At 43.9% G+C, this 21,345-nt stretch overlaps 1 protein-coding gene across 3 annotated transcripts in view; it reads right to left on the bottom strand.

Annotated features, from left to right (window-relative positions):
• The window catches only part of plxnb2a.1 (plexin b2a, tandem duplicate 1), a 164,991-nt gene that overhangs the window by 114,667 nt on the left and 28,979 nt on the right, over window positions 1-21,345 (bottom strand). The window contains exon 2 of one of the 3 annotated variants that reach the window (XM_041963495.1): window positions 17,354-17,413. The exons of the other annotated variants lie outside the window; for them this stretch is intronic. The gene's annotated coding sequence lies outside the window, so the exon portion shown is untranslated. The remainder of the gene's footprint in view (window positions 1-17,353; window positions 17,414-21,345) is intronic. 3 annotated transcript variants of the gene reach the window in all.

Raw genomic sequence — 21,345 nt, 5'->3', positions numbered from 1 at the left:
AAGGCGACAGCTAACGGTGAAAATGTTAAAGGAAGAAAAGACGGATGTTCAGATAGTTCGTTTGGATGGAAGCAACGTGGAAAGAAAAACACTCATAAGGCCAAACCTCCTGCAAAGGCTGCAGCCGGCTGAAGGCACGCTGAACCAAAATACGATTCATTGAGGAAAACGATGACATTTGGACAAAACGTCTCCTTCAGGTAACTGCTGAGGGTGCGTGCGTGTGCAGCACAGACTGCCTCAACCTGGGATCCACACCTGACAGACGGTGCGCTGGGAATAAATGACCACAAAGCTAAAGCCATCCATCAGTCATAGAGCTGTTCACTGAGCCGAACCAGACAGATCCTTTGCTGCAAGATGGCGGTTTAAACACTTTAAAACTCCTTTAAAACGTCATAAAACAGTGAAAAATGGCCATCATAGTTTTCCAGAACCCAAAAATGGTTCAGCTTTTGCTTTGATCATCAAAATAATCGCTGATGTACGAACGCCTGACTGATCACCAATAATTTGTGACACCATTTCTCAAACTGTCAGTAAATACACATAAACATCACGGTCTCATCAGCACCACGGGACGATTAACTCCATGAGTCGTTGCTCATGTGTCCTCTCGCTGTGCGTCCACGTCCCTCATCAGCCCCTTTTCCAGCGGGGGACATTTTGCTCCTCTCACAAAGTCGAGTGACAGTTGGAAGGATTTCAACATGTTCTCTCTTTAATTAACTGGATATTATGAATCCATTCAACCATCTGCCAATCAATCCTGCATCCACGCAGCGGTAAATACGAGCTTCTGTATCGCAGCACAGAACGTCCTTGGGACTTGATAAACACGGCGGTACTGAAGAGCAGTGGCTGATTACGTCTGTGTACCTCATCAGCCGGCGGATCACCCAATTTCATTTGGAAAGAAACAGGAAGAGCTTGTGTTTAATGGTGCTGATACATTTTCAGGTATTTCCCCAAAGAGCCCAAGAGGCCCAAATGAGAGAAATTTGAGGTTTTCATTTTGAAACGAATCACAGAATAATTCAGTCAATTCAGACTGTGACGGAGGACAACATCATTAGATCTCTGAGGACTCTGATGTCCTGATTTCCTGTAACGCACCACGAACTTTGTCTTGTACCAAAGCTCCGTAACCTCTGAGAGGAGCTTTTAGTACAGACTTAATGATTGTTTGACATTAGACAATGTCTGGCTAGAGGGGAGAGAGCAGGTGACATCCATCAAAATCAGACTTGAACTAAATTAGAGTATCCAGATGTGCAAACTGATGGCAAAAACCAGCTAAAAAAACATCTGCAGCAATAAATAAAGAAAGAATAGTATCCTAGCATGACGCCTCTGCAGACTTTAGTGTTTGCCATCACTTGACTTCCCAGTAGGTTGATGTTTACCATGAAGAAATCATACCGACAACAAGCTGCTGCGGTTTTCACCTCTTGAGATGAGGTTAAATATGTGACAGCTAATTAGTTTTGTTGTGAGGGTCTCTAAGTATTAAAAATATCTCTGACAGGTATCACTCGCTCATAGTCGAAGGTCCTGTTACTGCCCTCCGGTGGTTGAATTGTCACACTGCCCATAGAGGAGTATCTGGGCGTGGCCAGTACACTGTGACATCATTGCTGGGTGTGGTTTCAACCAGAAGAGGTCAGTGAGGTGAGCCCTGCCCTGCACAGTGTTGGGTAACTCTAGAAAGATGCTCTGGAACCGCTGGCATTCAGAAAAGCCCTGGTGGCTTGAAATCCAATAAAAGAAGGAGTTAACGGCGGCGTTCTTGGAATTCCCCTCCTCTGTAATATCGATGTGTGTATCAAATGACTGTCGGAAAGAAATGGGAGCCAACGCAGACACCCTGCAAGCCGAAGGAACACCAGAGAAGAAGCATTACATACACGCAGGAGGAGGAGGAGGACGAAGAGGGAGATGTAGGTTCAACATGTACAGAAACCCACACACACACACACACACACACACACACACACACACACACACACACACACACACACACACACACACACACACACACACACACACACACACACACACACACACACACACACACCTCTGCTGTATGACAGATGGAGAACGAGCGTCGAACGCTGTGATGTGATTTGCAGGTTGATGTGTTTTCGCTGGTGGAGTATTTCATGATAGTTTATTGCACTTTGAGTCCTTTAAATCAACAAAAACACACAAACACAGTCTCTCTCTCACACGCACGCACGCACACACACACACACACACACACACACACACACAGGGAGGAGAGCAGCCTTGTAAATCAGTTGTGCTGGCTGCTTCTTATCTGAGAAATGCCAGCTATGAGAGCAGGGCTGTGTGCAGCTGAGCTTTCTCTGCCTTTAATGACTCGCGTGGAGTCGCCGCCTCATTGGGCGGCGGGGAGGAGGAGGAGGAGGAGGCGGCGCCGAGCGGCTGCCAGGTTGAGGTAAGAGCAGCGTCGCAACGCGCAAGTAATGATGAAACAATATGAAACAACACCGCTCGCTTAACTAAACTGTCAACGCGGATCACAGTGTGACAGGAGCAGCTGTGTCGCCGCTGAACCGGTCGGGCCGGTTATCTGCTGACCGATTTAAGCCGGCTTCTATAAATAATACCAGAGTCAGTGTGTGGTCCGACCCTGGAAACGACAGATGTGAAACAGCCTCCATGTTTACTGAAGAGCTGAGCAACAACTCACCGTTTTTCCTTTATTCTAACGTAGCATTTTCAAGGGTTGGGATGGAAATTTATAAGATCTTACTGATACTAACGCTGTTATTGATTCCTGTGTGGTCATCAGCATCAAGGCCACTGGAGTTGAGCTGGCTGTACGATCTGTGTGTTGTCATTAAAGCAGGCTATTTACCCTCAGTAACAGAGCTCGTCACTCCTGCAGTTTAAGCCCACTGCTTCCAGTGTCGGGCCACTCGCTGCAGACGAGCTGCATGCGGACGATGGAAGGTTTTTCACTCAAATGAACCAGCGTGAACTCATCCGACACAAATGCAGATGAATGCGCTGCTCGCTGGGCTGTTACTGGTTTTTCCTTCTGAACTTTTAAATGGCAGCTGTTTGGGAAGGAGTCACATTTTATATCATTTACAGGATATTATGCAGCTACTAAACACTGTTTCATTTCATATATGGAACTGGGGTTAGGTATTGATGCTGAAATGATAAATACTGGATATTTTTTGATGCATTTCCTTGCTGAGAATAAATATATTTTTCTACAAGTGGGACAGAATCCTCAAATGTGCAGTAAAAAAGGCAGAACATAGAATAAAATGAACAATATCTGATCAAAGAGGAAGAAGCAGTCAGAGCCAGCCTTCCATATTTCTGACAGTTTTAAGACTTTAGTCGTATGAACACAGTTCAGATGATGCCTGAAAACTAAACCAGAAAGTATTTATACCATGAAAATTACATCAGCCGAGTATCAGCTCAGGCTGACACAAGTTTTTCATGATTCTGAATGTTGATCATGCCTGAATCTCGTAGCAACAACTGACCTCTCACAGGTAATCCGCCTTTGAAACCACCTGGAACAACACTTTCTGGCCCTTTGTGGAACTAGAACTGGATTCAAGGCTTGGTCGATGAACTGAAACTGGACAGGAAGCGAAACGCAGAATTCTGATGATCACTGAAGCCATTTATCAAGCTAAAAAAGTCCTTCACTCTCTCGTTCCAGCTTCTCGGAGTATCAGCTTTGGGAATGTGTTAGCTTTGGGTTTGGGTTAAGACTGTGAGAGTTCATGAAAACAACAGTTAGCCGCCTTTGTCTCAATGCATAACATCCATAGAAAGTTCTCAAAGTCCTGCAGCATAATCAGCTCCTCCACCGTTAATCCCTGAGCTCGGTTTGTTCCAAACACTCCGATCGCCTCCTCGTACCTGCAAAGCTCCTCGAGCTGCGTCGTATTTCGTGATTCGCTGCATGTGTGCTGCAGGCGGCGACTATCAGCTGTGGACAGTGTGGAAATCTATTATTATTAGTCTTTAAAGCCTTTGTTTTCTGCTTCCAAAGGCATCAACTTATCTCAAAGACATTATGCAGGAATGTGACAGTTGCTGTAAGCATGCAGCTAATAAAACAGAGACACTCTGAGGTTGTAATAATCTTTGAACGGAGGATTAATTAACGCTGGTGGTAATTTCTTCCTTTCTTTGAGCCGCATGTGTTGTGGAATTAAAGTCTATTCCCATCAATCTTAAACTCTCGTCCTCCATCTGATTCAGCTCTCCTCTCTGAATCTTTCTTTCACAGCCTCAGTGTTGCTGCTCAAACTGTGTGGTTAATCCACTGTGGCATGGTAAAGGCTTTACACACACGTGCACGCACACACACACAGGCACACACAAACATACAAACACACACACAGGTCTGTGCCTGTGGTGGAAGCCTTGCAGACATGGGATTTCCTTTCACATCCAATTGAGACCAAAGAAACTTGGTGAGAAGAAGAGCATGAAAAAAGATAAGCTGTACACGCACGTACACACACACAGGTGCGCGCACACACACACACACACACACACACACATCTGTGTAATTATCAAACCAGCATCACACACAAACATCAATAGCCTAAACACAATGTTAACGTGATATAACACGCAGCTTATAAACCCCCCAAAGAGACATCAACTGTACACACAAACGACCACCCTCCAAACACCGACACACACACACGCACACACACACTCATCTTGGTCTGTAGGAGTACGCAGACAGGAATTTGTTGGGACGTAATTACAATGTGGAGTCTGAACAGCATCCGATTGAGATCCAGAGGTTTTATGGCAGGCCTTTGAAGAGCTCTGAGAGCAGCATCTCAACCTGGCTCAGCAAACCAGGCTGCACCACACACACACACACACACACACACACACACACACACACACACACACACACACACACACACACACACACACACACACACACACACACACACACACACACACACACACACACACACACACACACACAGGACAGAGGCTTCTTTTTGGCTTCAAACAAACCAACTTTCCAATAAAAAAAAATGCGATTTCTTTGGGAACATAGTCACATATTCAAAACTACTGTCTTTCTCACCTTTCAGTTGTTATCTGGAGATGCTTGATAACTGCAGCAGCCATAAAATTCTTCAAAATTACAAGTAATCTGCAGCAAAGCCTGGAAATGTGACATACTGTAGCAACACGATGCTGCGAACTGTGGCCGGTGTTTACATTATGGTCTTTTAATTAGTTACGAGTGGAGAGCAGAGGGAAATACGGAAGAGGAATGATATGCAACACAGATCCCAGATGGTATCAGGACAGGATATTGTGACCACATGGACGTTGCCGGAGGCCGCCAGCACATCAGTGGTATCTGTGTTGCAATGCTGTGAGGAATGCAAAGCTCGAAAATCAAACCTAAAGCTGCACTGACCAACAGTTGTACATCAAACTAATGAATCAAATGACTTGAGCGCGATGTGAAAGAAAACCACAGAGGATGATCTGCAGCACTGCAGCTGGAGAGCTGCAGAGCTTTAGCGTCTTTCGGCTCATTCTTTTGGTTTTGTGGCACAGAACTCAACTGCTGGATGCTAACAAGTTAGCCATAACAACCTGATATGTCCAAATATGTCCAACTTGTGCGTGCAACGTTCAGCTCGTTGTGGAGTTTTACCCACAAGTGGCCAAAAAAACTGCAGAATAAGTTCATGACTTGGGCCTTTCTGTGCCAAAGGTGTATTATGTGAACATAAAAACACCCAAAAGGGAAGATGGAAAGGCTTCCAGACTCCACTTCGCAATAGACAGCAGAGGGGTTATGCTGCTGCAGCGCTTTGACAAGCTCCTGTGAATGTTGTGAAATTTGGTCACCGGTCGGCAGAAATAACTATAACTTCAATGAGTCTGTGTGGACTCCAGCAGGCAACAACCTTTTCAAAGCCACAACTCAAGCCTACAGGATATGAGTATTTGATATATCGAGCTGAAACAACTGCTCTTTTAATCTATTTGTAGATAAAAAAACAACATTAATCTGCTGTTTTTTGATGGTTCATTCATCATGCAGGTCAGCTTGCGAGCAGAAATGCTCAGAATTTGCTGGTTTCAGCTCCTGCAGCATGAAGATTTGCTGCTTTTCTCTGTTTTCTATCATAATAAACTGAATATAACATTAGAAAACATCACCTTAGAGTCTGAGAAACGATAAAAACATATAGGTTTTCAGTGGAATTTACCCCAATGGTTAAATCCACTGTTGTCTGCTGGATTGCTTTATAGCACAATAACAGATTCTTCACATACTGACGCAGGAAGAGGCCACAGACAGCTGAAGTTTTCAGTTTCTGGCACTGGTGGATGTTGGAAGACTCAAATCTCTTCATATTGTGAAAGCAGTAGAAGAGCTTTAGCTAGAGTTGGAGAGTTGGCTAAACTCAATATTTAACTGGCCTAATGTTGGTTTCTATCATCTAAAATGGTGAGAAGGAAGGCTTGCCATCACTCAGATTTCTTCAAGGGACATCTAATCAATAAACCCCACAATAATCCTGAATCACAGTGCATCATCAACACAATCCTTGACTTTTGCATCATCGTGCCTCCATCCTGCATTTCACCGCTGCCGAGCTGGAGGATATATAACACACCTTCACAACCTCACGCTTTATCGGCATGAGGCATAAGAGCTAATGTTCACATGGAGGCAGAGAAGAGCGAATGGGCAGGAAACAAATGTAATTACCAGAGTTGAGAACTTTCCAGTAGCTGCTATTGATTTTCTGTGTAGCTCAAACAGGTTTATGCTCAGAGAGGCAGAAGGGAAAACACAAAGGGAGAAACGAGGCTTCTCGCAGGGGAAGGTGTTCAGTCCCACACGGCTCCTGTCGTCCACCTCTGATGTGATGGATACGACTCTGTTTGATGGATCACATTCATTTAGGTGTGAGATTATTAATACGATCCCGGTTATCTGTGGGGAAATCCTCACCCGACTGATTCTAATAAAAAAAATACTAAACTATCGTTGGCTGTGGGATGGTGCTTAGGCACTGGAAAACGAAAAATGCCATCCCTTTTAATGAATGGTGTGGAGAAATGACTAAAATAGCAAACTATTAACAAATACTTTTTAAACTGAACAATAAACTGGAGATATTTTGGAAAATATGGGGCCCTTACTTAAACTTGGTACTGAATGAGTAACTGATTTACAATAAGGAAAAACAGTGAGGCTCTCCCTGCTTCTTTCCTTCCTGGGACGGCCTGGGCGGTATTTTTTATGTGATTATGCCTGACCATATGGATTGATGCAACTTATGAATGAGATGTGAATAGCAAGGCTTTATGCATTGAGACTTGTAATGTTGTTGTCTGCTGATTTTTGATGATGATACTGCTTACCCTGTGATCCTTTGGTTTTTTTTTTCCTTTCTTGGTAGTGTCTGTTTTAGGTTTGTCTTTTGGTGCATGTTCATTTGTGAGGTACGTCTTGTATCCTTTGTGATTTTGTTTGTAATAAGAAAACCAATAAAAAGTGAATTCCAAAAAAAAAATTTCAGCTCAACATGCTTCACGAGAAAGAATCACATGCACCAAGTGAGCACTTGCAAAATGTGTGCAAAAATAGCTTTTATTTGCATGTTTAGTAGCAGTAACGACAGCAAGGGTTGCACCCCACCCCGCCTTAATGGGGGGATCGTTTGCCTCACAATAGAGTGATACCATTCTTGATTTTGGGGGTTAGCCTCACTCAGGGGATAAATACTTGAACCTAACACCATTGCATTGGACTAGAGCTGTCCTATCTAGTCTGGTTGCGTACGAACTGATGAAGCCTGCTCGGATGAGAGGCGAAACGTCTTCTAAGACTAACTGAAGAGGTCCAGTTGCGAACGATTGAATGCCCTAAAGCTTACAATGACCTGGATGAATGAGAATATTCACAGGCAAGACAGCAGAAGCACCAAATAGTTGGAATAAGTGTAAAGCTGATAATTCCCAGCAAAGCCGTACTGCACTGGATCAAACACGATTATAACAACTGTGTTTTCACCATCGATACAGGAAGTGACCGACAAATACAGTGTTGGCTTTCTGCTGCGGTCAGTCTAATAATTTCCGAGTCTAGCTTCGACAGAGGACGCGTCGATCTGCACAGAGCAGATCGAGCCAGACAGGAAGTCAGACGCAGGAACGGTGTAGAGAAACTTCTCAAAATAAAACACCCTGAGCATCAACGACAAACGCAATTAAAACAGACAAAGAATAAAGAAACCATTTAACTACGAAGCCTACTGACCCCTGCTGGAAGCACAAACATCAAGGAAAAACGGCCAAATCAGCTAAATCTGAGCAGGTTTGCAGCTGCGTGGAGGATGAACAAAGGAATAGATCATATGAGTGTCTTGAATGTAAAAGTGCAGTAAAGTTTTCATTGAAACAGCCTGTTCTGCTGTTGAAGAGAGGAAACAAACACTCCACAATCTGTGAGGAGATTCATGCTTTAAACCCTAAAATCACCTTTAACCAAAGATTTGAAAAACCCTGGTTTGTTGCCCTCTTCAGCTTTGTCTTGTAAGGCTCCACCACAAAAGAAGACATCTGTAAGCCACAGTTTACAAAAACTGTGCTCCAAATACCAAAGCATTGATCAACAGTCGTCTGTGAGCGCGAGGAGTAATTTGGCGTTATGAGGAGATTCACCCGGGGGTGAACCTGAGGGAGGCAGAGAGAAGTCAGCTGAATACGAAGCGTTTCATCTTTCAACCCTGAACTAAACCTTAAAGGGAACACCCAGCCTCACAAAACGAACCGTTGTGCTGTTCGAGTCCTTCAGATCAGACGTACAAAAAAAAGCCATGAGAGGAAAACAACACATTTCCATTTTGGGGTGGATTTCCTCTCTGACACCTTGGATTTTAACGTCCTCTCGTACATTTAATCTTACTGACGTTAACGCGTGTTGTGTCCTGACCTGAACGTGTTCTTGGAGTTTTACAGTTGGTTTACAAGGTTTCCTGGCATTAGTAAGCGCAGTTTGACACAGTCACGAGACAAATCAGGGACACACGGAGACCATTTCCTGCGCTGTGAAATTTATTAAACGACGAGCCTCCGCCGGATTTCAAGACGTTTTTCTTGCAATGGTAGAAACCGTGACTCTAAAAACACACGAGCACCCCCGGAGGACTGACGACGGTGCAGCTCCACGTCAACAAACACATCATGTCAGGATTAACATAGAGTGATTGACTTCATCAGCTACAGCGGTCAGAAATCAACGGCATTAAAGCACAAAATTCCAAAATTAAAGTACAGGAACCAGCGTCGCTAGCATGTACAGCTATGCTAGCAACGCTGGTAGGCTGTACTTTGTCATAGCAGTGCCTCAAGCTAAATGCTAATGTCAACATGCTAACGCGCTCACAATGTTCAGCAGGGATGATGTCCACTGTCTTCAGGACTGAGAGCGTCGACTGCACACGAAAAAGCAAACAAAACGAGCGTGTTTTGTCCTGAACGCATCCTCAATCCTGTTTTGAATAAACGCAGAGCAGCTGCCCGCATCCGTACAGAAGTACGATCAAAGCTACTCTTTAGCATGCTAGCATGCTAACTACCACTAAATGCAAAGCGCAGCTGAGGCTGATGAGAACGTCACAAGTTCTGCAGGTAATTCTGACCCGATTATGGCGCCAAAGGTTAATACGATTCATCCCGATGGGGACATGATGTCCGTATTGTTTAAGTTTTTAACCCGGACTGTAGCTTCCTGATGTTTGCTTTAGCTCTGTGCTGCAGCTAAATGCTGCGTCTGCACATTTAATGTAATCCGAGATCATTTTAAAGATAAAGCTCGTGAATTAGGCCATAAAATCAAACTTTTAACAAACATTATTACATCTATTACTCATTTTAAGAGTTCTGTACTGCACATGGAGCACTTCCGTTGTTATATGGTTTGATAACTAAAATATGCAGAGCCAACTTACTCGTGGGAGTTAGAATTAATAATTTATTGAAGACATTTGTTACTATCAGCAAGCTTTTGATCATTATTCACCTAAAGTTCATCAACACATTCTTCAGAGGGCCAAACATCACAGGTCTGATGAGGACTGAAGCGCTCGCCTGCACAGATATGATGTAATCTGTAAAACTGGAAATGTACAGTAGATTTTCTTGTCATAGTTTTATTTAAAAAAAAACCCAAAAACTATGAGCAATCTGGGAAAACCTCTAGATTCCTGCATTAAAACCAATGACCAAATGTACAAAAATACAATCGCAGTTGTCATAAACCAGAATCGCCTGTTAAATTCAAACTTGTACGTGAGATCCAGGCCAGCTAAAAAGAGGCAAGAGCAATTTATCTCTTCTGTTTCAGAGCTTTCACATCGTCCAACAGCCATGACCAAGTCTGCTATGAGAGAAAGACATGTGAGACAGAGGACGGAAAGACTCATGGAGGAAGGTCCCTGCAGAGGTCATTTGTCCTCTGCAATGGTACAGAGAAGTAGGTCTGCTCTTAATTATCTCCTCCATCGTCATACCAGAGCCATGCAGTATTCCTCAGGGACCACAGGGGCTTTCCCTTTTCCCATGTACTGCACTGTGCAGGGGCAGGACTCTGTTAGGGGAGTGGACACCCAGAGAACGCAAAAACCCAAGATGAAGAAACGAGGTTGGGAAACGAGCAAGAAAACTGCAACTCACACCACAATAACAACCTAAAGAAAGAAAGCTGAACAAACCTGGCAGAGATTTACTCTGCTCTCTTTACTGCCGGACCGCTTGGTAAACACACGGATGTCGACGCAGCCGATAAGGTTTGCTTCATTATGCTCTATCATCTGTCTGCAGGATCATGTTGTAATGTCGTGTTGTTTGCCAACAAATTCCATGAAAGGACCAAAACCAAATGTGTTAGTCCCTCTCTGAGTCATTTCTGACTTCCTGTCTGTGGCTCTGGGCCATGAAACCACTGGTCCCTACCAGAGATGTAAATCTTAAAAAGCAAGCCACAAGTAAAGTTTCACTTATAAAAAATGTGAGTGTGACAGGGGGAACCAGCGCAGTTGTTGGGGACTATTTAGAGCAGCAGATTAATCCACATTTGGTGCTCTAGTGAGTATTTGGGGCAGCAGGACGGTGTTTGTGGGACTGAGTCAGAATAAACAAAATGTCACCAGAGGATCACTGTGTTTTTAGTAGTGTTTGGCCATTTGGACAACAACAAAGCTCCGAGGGACAGAGGAATAAGACATATCAGGCTTTGGATAGATGCTTTTTTAGTAGCATGAGTTGCTTGTTAGGGCCCGAGCACCGAAGGCGTGAGGCCCTATTCTTTTAGTAATGTTTTTTATTATTTATTTTTGTCTCCATGGACGTTTGGGCAATTGAGGGGGGGTTGCCATGCGCAAATTCGAAGGAAATTTTGCACCGGTGTTCGGTAGGGTGACAGGTACGTACACAAAAAAGCCCCGCCCCTTACGGAGCCTAGGTGCTCGATAGCGCATAGGTAGCTTTTTAGAAAATAGAAAAAAAATATTAAAAATGTGTGCAGTATTTCCCAGTGCTGTGCCTTCACAGGGTGATGCGTATTATGACTACGAACATGTCTATGTCTTATAAATGAAAATATAGCATAGCGCCACCATGTGGTAGATGAATGAAGTACTAAAAATGTTGTATTTGATGTACTTGTCCTACACTGTACATCCAATGAGCGTAGAACCTTTTCCACATGAGCTCAAGGCATTGACCCTGAAGAATTGCGGAGGCTTTTGCGAGATCTCTTAAAATAACAAAATAGCGGCTCGATGAATTTAGGTATCTTTTTAATAGGAAATAGGAAAAAATTATTTAAGAAATGTGCAGTATTGCCACTGCATGAACTGTCTGTCTGTCTGATCTGTTTGCCCGGTAACAAAGAAGGTCAATACGATGATCTGGCCATATAGGAAAAGATGATGGGCTCGGGGGGGCAGTATGCCCCGCTTCAAGCCGAAGGTGCAAGGGCCCTTTATCACCGCTTGCGGCTTTAATTGTTTTTGATTTTCATTAGGATCCTTTAAGTGACCACAGATACTCAACACTTTAATCACATAAATGCACTCTTATGTGTCAAACTTTAGAAAATGAAGGTAACTCAAAAACAAAAGAAGAGACAGGAAGTAAAAGGTTGTTTAAAAAGTCTAATTTTTCAAACAAATGTGCTGTTTGGACAAATCTCCACAAATATCAGCATCAAGCCTAAAAACGGTCCGACACTGCTACGTATCACAAAAAGCTCATTTTCAAAGTACGCACCAGAAAAAACACCAACACAGTATTAATTATCTTCATCCTCTGTCGCGTTGGACAAAGGACACCACAGAAGTGTCAACACGTCTGACCTCTGGCTTCACGACTTTGCGCGGGGACACATGTTAACAAGGCGGCACATGTCTGAGTATTATCTGGACACAAAGCCACCACAGCGAAAAGTCGCCAGGCGTCACCGGGGGTCGCGACCCTCAACTCCAACAATGAACTGGCCAACTACTGAGGAAGAGGTCAAAGGTTAACTGACAGGCCTGTCTGGAGAAAGGAGAGAGGTTGTGCTGTGAGAAGAAACGTGTCTGTGTCTTTTTTTTCCCATGTAAAGGAGGTGGTTTGTCATGTTAAACAGCTGGCTGCACCTTTTTCAACGAGCTGCTATGAGAGCGTGTTGTGACCAGATGTTTTACACCGTGATGGAAACCACTGCTGTGAGGGCCAGGAGCTCAATAACTCCGATCTCTAGTCGATGTTAAGTGAGTTAATTGTACCGCTGTGATACTGGAAAAGCTCGTTCACGAATTAGACTGTCCAGAAATTGGCTTGTTGAGCTAAGCTAACATGCTAGCCTTGCTAACTAGTCATGTATTACTGTATAGACATACATGCATTTGTTTCTTTGCGCTTTTTTGAGAAACTAGCAAATTCAGTATGCTATGCTGTACCGTTTCTACTACTTGTACTATTATTCTGCAAATAAAGAGCTCAAATCCAGCTGATGACTCCTGAGTTCTCCGTCCGGAGTCCTATAGTGGTCAGTTCTCTAACAAACCTGTTCCAGGGGTCCGATCCCCAACATCTTAATCACAAATACATCATTCAGAAGCAGAAGATTTGACCCGGTGGTGCCACTTGAGGAAAATTCAGGGGACACCAAAGATGTAGGAATGTCTGGTTTCACAGCGATGCCTTCAGGAGTCGTTGAGATATTTCAGCGTGGACCAAAGAGGCTGACCGACAGACCAACCGACCATCAAAACAACGCCGCTATCGGCCGGACCGAAGTCGTGTTACATCAAAGTACCTTTACTGTGCCACTTACACTCAGAACTGTGCTTAAATGCAAAAAGATAAAGATTTTAACGAGCCAAATGAGACTCATTAAATTTAAAAAGGTGCCTTTTTGCTCTTCCTTTCTGTTGAAGACTCATTTGTTTTCATGAAACTATAAAATCCTGGCATTAAGTATACATGAGAGAACGACAAAAGTACAGTTACAGGCTTGGTTCTGCACAGCGAGGAAGACACACACACACACACACACACACACACACACACACACCTGTATGAGGAACAAATACATATGCAGCAATGCAATCAGAAATGTTGCCCATTTCCATAATGAGGTTCAGAAGGTGAAACAAAGTTCTGCCCGCCTGCTCTTCATCTCTCCCGGTTTCTCTGCTGGTGGTCTTATTAAATCCTCTCCATCTCTACGACCCCCGTCTTTCCTCCGGCCGTACAGAAACTCATTAGACTGCTGGAAGACTCGCCGGCACAGTTTCGCAGCCATTTAATCCATCTCGCGGGCTGTCAATCTGTCTCCTGAGCTTATTTTTTAAACCACATCTCAATGTGGCGCTGAACATTTTTAATATCAAATAATCAATCTTGATCCATGGGGAGTGTTGAGGAAGCTGTAAGTGAGTCAGGGCTGTGCGATCTGGCTCCGGGGAGGCAAAAGCAGAATAAATATTAATATCTGTGAATCTCTCTTTTGTGCGCTACCTGTTCACTCGTGTAACCGCGAGTTCTTAAATCAATCTCCTCGACTGCCATCTTGAGATCTGTTATTCCTTCAGAGTCGACGCTGGCGTCTGATAAGTCCCGGTTTGACCCCCGTGAACCTTAATTAGCAGAAATGGGTCGTGCTGGTTTTTCCTAATCTTAGCTGTTGAGCGCTCGTTATTGAAACACTAGTAGAGTCCTAAATATTAAACGCTACCATGTGGGAGTTGGGTGTTGAGTCTGCTCCAGTTCCTCCTCCACATCGACCCACGGCCAGGTGACCTCTGACAGGTGACTGCCGGAGCCTTTGATAAATATACATTTCTGATGCAAAATCCCCTTCCTGACAAGGACGTCTGCGGGCTCCTGTATTTAGGTCTCCTTCCCACCTGTCCTTGAGCCCAAATACTTTTCCCTTTGGCCAAATAGAATTATTATTAGATCCTCAACTACATTAAAGAATGAGACTCTGAAGTAGGGCCGAATCTAATGGCTGACACGAATTACTTTCATCATCTCGATTTATTGATTGTTCTGTCCATCTCAGAAAGTAAATAACTTCCCGCAGCTCAAGGTGATGTCGTGTTTGTCCGCCAAAAACCCCAAAAGCATACTGTCAAAACACATTAAAGAGCTGGAACCAGCAAATATGTGGCATTTTCTCCTCAAAAAACCACTAATACCATTATTCTGTTCATCATTTCAGCTCTGCTCTGATGATATAAAGACAGACTTTTTTAGATATCTGGCAACCGGGCACAGAGTTTTGAGGACTCTAAGCTCTTTAGAGGATTTGGTCTCTTGTATAGATGTTTGTGTACATTAATTAATCTGCCCATTATCGTCCCAATTCACTGATTACTCTTTTTGTTCAAGGTTATGTCTTCTAATCACTTGTTTTATTCAACCAACACTCCAAAGCCAAACAAAAAGAGCTGGATCGAGCGAACGCTGCTCAAACTGAGCCCATTATTCTGCATTAATTAACTCATTAATGTTCCGTCGACTGACTATTTGATTAATCGACTAACCATTTCATCACTAGTTAGCTGGATATCACCCACGCGGAACATTACATGATGAATTTCTGTTCTAAATGTGGGACTGAAGACGAGGATTTTTCAGAAAACTGCAGAAAACACCTGGGTATACTTCTAGGGTGTTTCTCCCACCACTTTCTCTCAATTCCTTTGAGCCGCTCAGAGTATTTATGGTCTCTGCTGGACAGAGGATATCTATTACAGAGGATATCTGAACATCCTGCTGCTATGACCCAAAGGATCAAATCTATTCTGGAATTAAGCTTTTTTTTTTTTTTTTTTTGAGGGACGAGCCACTTCAGCTCTCTTTTCCTCCCTACTCTGTTAACTTGTTTGTGGCTTCACAACAGCTACAATAAAAAAAAAAGAGTAGTCTTGCAGTGAGGTTGCCTTGATCCCTCTTCTCTTGGTTCGTCCTGAATCAGAAATATTGAGGGATTCTGTTCAGGCTTCGCTCAAAAGCTCTGCTTTGTACCAAATGTTAATTTTACGACTGAGCAGTTTACAGACAGGGAGACAGGAACACATCGTATTTCATTAAGGCCTGTCATCTATGTTATAAAGGGGGCCATAACGAAGATTTCTACCGGCCCTCATAGCAGAAAAATGACCACAATATGTCTGCTGAGGTTGATCAATACCGGTGACTCGACCATTACTCGGTCTGTGTGATAAGATTTTTGGCTTCCAACACTCCCATTTGAAGTTGTGCTCTGCTTTGGAACAAAAACCCAGCGGACTTTACAGAAACTCCCAGAAGTCATAAATTATTTGGCACCTTTAGTCACAGGGGGGCTGGACTGTGCACATCAGATTGGTTTAAGGGCAGGCGGCGGATAAAAGCTGAGTGTACTGTAGGAACCAGAGGACAAATATATCCAGGATATTATTCAGAGCAGTGCAGCCCAGCAGCAGTGTGCAGTCTTACTGATCAGAGCTGAAAACCGCTGCTGGTATTCTGTCAAACTGCCTACTTCAATTACAGGAAAAAATTTATTTCGTACAATGTGACGAGAACGAAAATGAAAATCTACTGTTGATCAAGTTAAAATGCACGGCAGAGTTGAAGCATCATTTCCTCCAAAAAGACACAAATAAAACACGTTCTTTACATGTTTTCTTTTTGGCCACTGGGGGGCAGCAGAACAAGATATTAACAATGAGATACAGACACATTGCAAGACCTGCAACAATGGGTCAATAGATTCATTAACAACAGCATTACTCGATTAATCGCTTGTCGTTTATGAAAGAGTACCAATCGTTCGACGGCTATTGGCTGTAAAATGTGAGACTTTGCTGCTTTTGTCGACTGAACATTATAGTAAACTGAATATCTTTGCCTTTTGGACTGTTGGTCAAACAAAAGAAGACATTTGAAGACGTCGGCTCGGAGTCTGTGGTGGCGTTTTTCACTGTTACCTGATGTTTTGTACTCCAAAAAAATCATTTAATTAAGGGAATATCTGGCAGATTAATCAATAATGAAAAGGCTGGTACTTGCAGTCACATTCACTCCTTTTCCTTTTAAGTCTGTTTTGGTCTCCACCACCTCCTGAGAACGACCTCTTTAGCTGCCAAATGCTCAACTTACTTCATCAGAAAGCTGCTAACTTCGTCTGTCTGCTGTTTGCTGGTAGCAGGTCGGGTAAGTAGTGAGTTTATCAGACTTTCTATGCTGAAACCTGCACTCTCGGCTGGAAATGGGCCTGATAAAAGCTCTGAGACTGAAACCAAAACAACGAGCTGAAAGACGCTAAAAAAACTCTGTACAAGTGAGAGGAAGTGCAGCGCCGGTGCTGACGCTCAGTGGGTTTGTCACGATGAGCAACACCTTTCACATTACATCTAGTAACATCATCCACTGTCAATATAAAAATACTGATGAGGGCAGCTTTAACATTTTACAGAGACAGCCCACTGTAAAAAGTCAGATAACAGGCGCACTGACTCAGGAGAAACAGGACACGTTAGATGAAAAAAGAAATCACTCTTAATTGAAATTAAATAATGAAAATGTTCTGGAGATCTAACGTGAAGTCAGATTTTGAACTTTTTGCCCGCCATCCCAGGTGTAATATTACCACAAATTAGATGAGCTCTGGGCCGTGAGTACTGCGATCAAAGACCTCTCTGATTCAGTACTGAATCCAGGTTGTGCTTGAATTATTCCATTCATGATTTCATATTTCTGTCCTCTTTTTTGTTTTTTTTTACTGTGGATCGTAACTCACCTCAAAAACTTAAACGCTGCCAGGATGAATTGAAACGATGCGTTCAATTTCTTCCTCCAGCTGCAAAGGATAAAACCTTCTTAGTGTCCTTAACATGTTATGAAATTAAAGTTTATTACTCAGAAATCAGAGCGCAGAGACGCCAACATGTCTTTTTTTCATGTTTGCAAGCCCCTCTTTATGTGGACAGAGCGCTCACTCTGTTGATTTTACACTTTAAGCTTCAATTAATGGCTCCTTTCACAGAAAACATCACCCGTCAGTCATCACACTTTACTGAGGAAAGAGTGACTCTGCATTGTTTAAGCCAACAAGAAACTAAGCTGCTCTGTCGTAGCCGCCTGGTGTAGTTTTCCACGTGGTGCTGCTCTTCTGAGACCTCTAACTCGGCAGTTTGAGAACAATTAGACCAGAAAAAGAGCACAGAGACACAACACAGACAGATGCGCCGCAGCAAAAGAACCGTAATAACAATTATGCTAACTATTCATCCATCTCTCTGCAGTTTACTGCTGAATGCTCCGGAGCTTTGTGGGACTAATTCAATGAATCATCTGTGACTAGAGGTGTCCAATTTTTAATCTCATGCCTGCAGCCCTTTTCTTAAGCGTCAAAAAAGAGGTCTGGATTCAACACAAACGCCGATTTTCTCAACAGAGATTCTACTACAATGCCGGCTCTGTGAAAACGGCTGTCATCGCAACGTCTTCTCATGTGCTCTCCCGTCACGCCGCCTTCATACTAGCAGTCAGGCCACGTCTTTCTTCCCCGCACAAACAGCTGACATCTTGTTTTGGAGCCGGATGTGTCGGTGATAAGGACCAGCACTGTGGTCTGCATTCAGAGCTCCCTGCTGGTATCAATCACTGTCAAGACGCTTCAAACCCACTTAAGATCCCGTTCTCATGGGTTCTAGAGATCACAAGCTGCAAGTCTTCTAAGAACAGGATGTGCCCGTTAAAGGGTTTTACTGCCTGCTTTCATCACCGGCTGGTTCTCCTGAAGATGCGATGAAAGCCGATGCGTCTACGCGATGATGTCTTCTAACAATTACAAGTGCTCCGAGTTTCCTGCAGGCCTTCATTCAGTCATCGACAATAACTCGCTGATCCAGTTTTGATGATTTAACTTTCATGAAAACACGAGAGACCAATGCAGTGTTCATTAAGAGCCGAGATAAAGCGCCACCAATCACATCGATCTGGACATCATCTACGGCATGAAGACTGTCCAATCACAGCTGAGCATGCTAACTGTATTACACTGAACATTTCACCTCAGGCCGATAAGAGGACGCGTGCTGGCGTGAGTCCGTATGTGTGAGCAGAGCATTTAGCTCCCCGCATGGCTTCCTGTGTCCACGGCTGAATGCTGGATGGATGCTGGGAAATCACCGTGGAAACCACACTAACTGAGATGACACAGAGCATTAAGGAAGTGCCGAGCTGCAGGCTGCATCTCAACCCATCATCTGTCTTTCCCTCATATTTACTGCTTCACCACCTGAGGCTGAGTACTGGGAACTCACGCGTTCACATCGACTTACACTCCCTGACGTTTAAGCATTACTTCTTGAGTTTCCATCTCTTCGTGTTTTCGTCAGCGCTCGCTCTTTCCCTGCTTTCGCAACCGTTTGTTCCCCAGCTCGCTTTTACCATCTCTCGATCTGCCGAATGTCCCGCTTCCTCCTCCTCGCGTCAGCCGCCTCCGTTTTCTGTCCTCCCTCGCTCTGACAACCTAACCTCTCCCGACCATCTGAGGCTGCTGGTTTATTCAGTGAGCTGAAGCTGCTGCACTCAGCCGGACTGACGCCAAGATGAAGAAACTCCGTATGTTGCAAGAGGAGGAGAAAGAGCGAGATGGGTCGTGACCCGCTGCAGCGAGACTGTTGGCTGGAATATTGCTCATCATCCAGTCCATCTCCACCTTTACCGCTCAAAACATATGAAACTTAGCTGCATCGCTATCGTTGCCAAACCCTCTTGAACTCAGAGCATCATCAACCGATGAGTGGATCAAAGGCAGGAAATCCAACTTACATTCCTGCAAACTTTTTTTAATTGCAAGCGATCTTTCTGTCTCTCTGAGAAGATAACATATCTGACAGGTGTAGACTGAAAACCACTCATTCCCACGATCACACCTGGGCGATCTTGTCCTCGGTTCACGTCTTTGCACTGAGGGATGAAACCGGCAACCTGACGGAGCAGGTAAGGAAGCTGTCCATGGCAACTGTTTGGAAAAGGGCACACACTTTCAAAAAAATGCAGCAGGTGATTGGATGAACCATCACAGACTTCAGCCAATCAGATTAACCGACCACATAAGTTACGAGAAGAGCGAAACATTAGGAACAACCTTGAGTCCGTTCTTTGCTCTTCTTTCCATGAAGAAATACTCTCTAGTCCTGATTCAGCTGATGCTACAGCAGCATCTACGCTAACCTCTTTAGGAGAACGTAGCCACCAGTAGCTCCTCAAAGGGTGCCGACCGGTTGGTCCACAAGTGCAGAACCTGAAGCCCGACAAGGCTTTCATGATCTCATGTGATCCTGTGAATCCAGCTGCCTCACAAGGTAACGTGATCTGGCCAGCAGGACCCAGGAAACCGATGCAGACACCTTCTTGAAGTCCTTCTGGAAGCTTTACATGTGTACCACTGTGAGTCCACAAAGTACGCACACCTGACTGTTTCCTCAGTCGACTTTATGTGACCCTAATTTTAGCAATCATCCCGTAAGAGAGGGACAAAATATCTCCAAATGAGGCAGAAATAAAGTCTGACCCCACCCACGAGCACTCCTTTGTTGTCTGATACGCAACTAATGCTGGAAGTTAATGGGAATCCACCAAACGGCTCATTCTGGAGGTTAATGGGAGTTTGCCAAAATGACTCAGCCTCAAGGTTAATGGGGATTCCAGTTCAGGGCTGCAAACAGCTGAGAGGATAAATTGGGAAATTTGCTACAGAGGAAATTACAGTTTTAGAGGCGCTGAGCCGAAGCTTTTTTTTAATATCACCTGAGAATGAATTTTAAGAGCAATTTAACAACAAAAGAATCAGCCTGCTTCTTATTGAACATAACTAATGACAATCTGATCACAACAACAGGAGTTCAGGGACGCTGATGGTGTTTGTGAAAGCAGAGAAGATACATTTACTCTGCAATCTGCAGCCAGAATAAATGCATTTTATACTTCAAATGATTTGATTTAGATCATTTGACCAAAAAGCTTCTTTGTGAAGGAGGGAAACAGCACACACACACACACACTGACACACACACACACTAATCTGTGCCAAATGCTTCCTCCTGGTCCCAGTTTAACTCACCAGATGAAAAACTCCCAACAAGAATCACAAAGAAAACGTCAGAGAACACACAAACACCCTCCCACACACACAAACACACACACAGCCGTACATGCGCGTGCATGAGCGTGCACGTACGCCACCTCAGGAGGGCTTCTCATCACCATTCAGCCTGACAGATAGAGAGACGCACACTGTGTCTTTGTAATGCAGGTACACAGAGAAACTGGGGGTCTTGTGGGAATCGTGCTACAGGTTGGGAGGTGAGTGACACACAAACAAACATCAGCTCCAAAATCTCAGGCTGACAAAACAGGATTTGAGGCCAATACGAGTTTTCCGGAGGGTGAAAAATCCCTGCAGGTGCCAAAAATTATACTAATAATGGCCGCTTTTCTGCTTTTCTCTGGAGCTTCTCTGCAGTGTCACATGACCATGAAGGGAGCAGTGACGTCGTAATTTGCAGGTCTACGTGTTGAGGTTTCATGTAACCGTGCTATCAACTGCAGTCTGCATGAGGACCATATTTAGGAAGTCTAGACGCCGTTTTACCTGCAAATCACCGAGCGAATGCTAACTGTCATTTAGGCTAGCAGAAAGCAGGTCCACATCCTCCATTAGACTCATGCTGCTAAAATACACACTTATGGTCAAAATAACTCAATTTAACATATGAGTTT

Source organism: Chelmon rostratus, chromosome 22 (genome assembly GCF_017976325.1).
Source record: "Chelmon rostratus isolate fCheRos1 chromosome 22, fCheRos1.pri, whole genome shotgun sequence".
Taxonomy (NCBI): domain Eukaryota; kingdom Metazoa; phylum Chordata; class Actinopteri; order Chaetodontiformes; family Chaetodontidae; genus Chelmon; species Chelmon rostratus.
Note: the sequence above shows the minus strand (reverse complement) of the source record. Positions and strands in the feature narration are given on the sequence as shown.